The following is a 3,586-nucleotide window of genomic DNA, read 5'->3' as shown; positions in this document are numbered from 1 at the left end:
TCGACCCCCCACAGAACTGGAGAAATCATTGGGGACCAACTTTTGGCTCGAGAATGTTACCAAACAGTCTTGGCATCTAGGGAAAGTCACACTTGGAAGGTAGAAGAAGAACCACCCAAACCTATGGAAGAGGCAGAAGATGTAGTGCTAGTGGAAGGGGACCCGTCCAAAACCACCAAAGTAGGAAATAAGCTTCAACAGACTTTGAAGGATGAATTGGTGAAATTTTTGAAAAAGAACTTGGATGTCTTTGCATGGAGCCATAAGGACATGCCGGGAATTGATAGATGAGTGATAAAGCATAGTCTTAACATCGACCTAACAAAGAAGCCCGTCCAACAGAAAAGACAAGTGTTTGCTCTAGAGTGGAACAAAGTCTACTATCCAAAGTGGCTTGCAAACATGGTTATGGTAAAGAAGTCCAATGGAAAGTGGAGAATGTGTGTGGACTTCACCGATTTGAACAATGCATGCCCCAAAGACAGTTTTCCCCTTCCTAGAATTGACCAGCTTGTTGATTCAACGACTGGCCATGAACTACTAACCTTCATGGATGTTTTTTCAAGTTATAACCAAATCCTAATGAAGGAAGAAGATCAGGAGAAAACTACATTCGTCACTAGCCAAGGCCTATATTGCTACAAAGTCATGCTGTTCGGATTGAAGAATGTAGAAGCCACCTATCAAAGATTGGTGAATCAGATGTTCAACAAGCAGATCGGAAGGAATATGGAAGTCTATGTAAACGATATGCTCGCAAAAATCAAGGAAGCTAAAACCCATCTTGCAGACCTTCAAGAGGCATTTGACACTTTGAGAAGGTATAAGATGAAGCTTAACCCTGCGAAGTGCCTCTTTGGAGTTTCATCAGGAAAATTCCTAGGCTTCATGGTGTCTCAGCGAGGAATTAAGGTGAACCTAGAGAAGGTCAAAGCCATACTCGACATGGCTTCTCCTAAGACAGTCAAAGAGGTGCAAAGACTGACAGGGCAAGTAGCAGCATTAAACAGGCTTTTCAGTGGATGAACAAGTGTGAGGCAGCCTTTTAGAGCCTCAAGGAGTATTTGGCCAAGCCTCCGTTGCTAAGCCCGTCAGTTGAAGGAGAAGATTTGTTTTTATAATTGGTTGTATCACCAATGGCCGTCAGTTCTACTCTGATCTGCAAGGAATCCAAGATACAAAAGCTAGTGTATTACACTAGTTAGGCTTTTTAGGGTACTGAAGCAAAGTATCCACGCATGGAGAAGATGGCCTTCTCATTAATTGTGGCTTCGAGAAAGCTTAGTCCATACTTCCAAGCTCATACCATTATAGTTATGATAGACCGACCAATCCGAAAAGTAATGAGCAAACTAGATGCTGTAGGTCGTATGGTCCAATGGACAGTTGAGCTAAGCCAGTTTTACATTGAGTACATGCTAAGAACAACAATCAAAGTGCAGGCTTTAGCAGATTTCATTGCAGAATTCACTCTTCCAGACCCTGATCAGGAAGCAAAGTATTGGACAGCTTTCTCAGATGGCTCGTCTGTAATAGGACTCGAAGGCGTTGGTGTTATAATGACGTTGCTAGAGAATGACATCCTTATATATGGGGTTCAACTCCAGTTTCTAGCAATGAAAAATGAGGCAGAGTATGAGGTAGTCCTTGTCAACTTAAGGGTTGCAAGAGCCTTGGGATTCAAGAATTTAAGATTGAAGTCTGATTCTAAGCTAATTGTTGGGCAAATAACCAACGAGTATGAAGCAAAGGAGGAAAGGATGAAGAAATACCTGCAATTGACAAGCCGACTCATTAACGAGTTTGATAATGTTAAACTCGAGCTCCAAGGGAAGAAAATTTAGCTATTGACGAGGTAGCTAGACTTGCCTCAACCGAAAATGCTTCAGCAACGAAAGGCTTGCTCATGGAGGTTCAGAAAATCCCTAGTATTGACGAACTACAAGCCCTCTTAATTCAGCAACCAAGTAACTGGATGGAACCAATTATATCCTTCATCAGAGATGGTCAGCTCCCATCTGACTCATTAGAGGCAAAGAAGGTCAGAATCTAAGTAGCAAGGTTCACTGTTTTGAATGGGGAGCTTTACAAAAGAGGATTCTTGATGCCATACCTAAAGTGCTTGGCCCCTGACGAGGCGATATATGTGCTAAGAGAAATACATGAAGGCATCTATGGTAATCACTCTGGACCTCGATCTTTGGTAGGAAAGATGATTAGGGCAGGCTACTTTTGGCCAACTATGCAAAAGGATGCAGCTGATGTTATGAAGAAATGTGATAAATGTTAACGGTTCGGCAATAGGCAGCATATACCTGGGGAATTACTAATGAGCATATCCTCACCTTAGCCATTTTCTACATGGGGAATAAACATCATTGACCCATTCCCTTTAGGAAAAAGGCAAGTGAAGTTTCTATTCGTAGTCATTAACTACTTCACCAAATGGGTTGAAGCAAAGCCACTAGCAGTAATCACTGAAGACAAGATACAGACCTTCGTTTGGAAGAACATCGTCTGTAGATTTGGGATCCCTAGAATGATCATATCTGATAATGGTCGTTAGTTTGATAGTCAAAAATTCAAGGAGTTTTGCGCAGAGCTAGGGATACAAAATCATTATTCGTCACCTGGGCATCCACAAGCTAATGGGCAAACAGAAGTAACAAATCATACTCTGCTTAAACTCATCAAAGTACAACTTGAGGGGGCAAAGGGTGCATGGCTTGAAGTGTTACCTGGGGTATTATGGGCTTACAGGACAATAGCAAGAATACCAACAGGAGAAACTCCATTCAAGTTGGCCTTCAGCATTGAAGCAATTATCCCAGCCGAAATAGAAGTCACCGGTCTTAGGTAAGCTCATTACAACAAAGGTACAAATAATGACGAACTGGGCTCAGCTTGGATTGTTTGGCTGAAGTCAAAGAAGAGGCAGCCTTGAGAATGGCTCGATACCAACAAAAAATGCAAAAGTACTATAATCAGAGGCTAAAACTCAAAAGGTTTAACCCTAACAACATGGTGCTGCGAAAAGTCTCCCAAGCTAGTAGGGATCCAGCTCAAGGTAAGTTGGGGCCCACTTGGAAGACCCATACAAGGTTGTCCGTTACTCCAGACGAGGAAGCTATTATTTGAAGGACTTGGAAGGCAACCCACTTCCTCGTCCTTGGAACGTGGAGCATCTCAAGAAGTACTATTAATAGAAGCTGCTGCTTGGACTAATAAGCTCTGTTTGAAAGAGCACCTCGCCTGACGACACCTCAGATAAGTAAGATTTAATTGTTTTTTCTAAGTATCTCTTTTCCTTTAAGTATTTTGTTAAAGCTATTTTCAGTTTGTTGTTTTCCTTGTAATTCCCTCGTATATGAGGAATGCATGAAATAATAAGGCTTGTTCAGCCATCCTTTTTTTAAATAAATTTTGAGAAAATATCAAAATTGAAGTTCAATGACGAAAGGAAAGTAACTGAAATCTAGCAACAAATCACAAACGAGAATGACAAAAGCTCGAATGACGAGTGAAACTCGTAAAGCGTGGTAAAAACTCAAAAGGGGTTAAAATCACAAAATATGGTAAGGACTCA

Source organism: Quercus lobata, chromosome 10, assembly GCF_001633185.2.
Source record: "Quercus lobata isolate SW786 chromosome 10, ValleyOak3.0 Primary Assembly, whole genome shotgun sequence".
In the NCBI taxonomy this organism is placed as follows: Eukaryota; Viridiplantae; Streptophyta; class Magnoliopsida; order Fagales; family Fagaceae; genus Quercus; species Quercus lobata.
Note: the sequence above shows the minus strand (reverse complement) of the source record.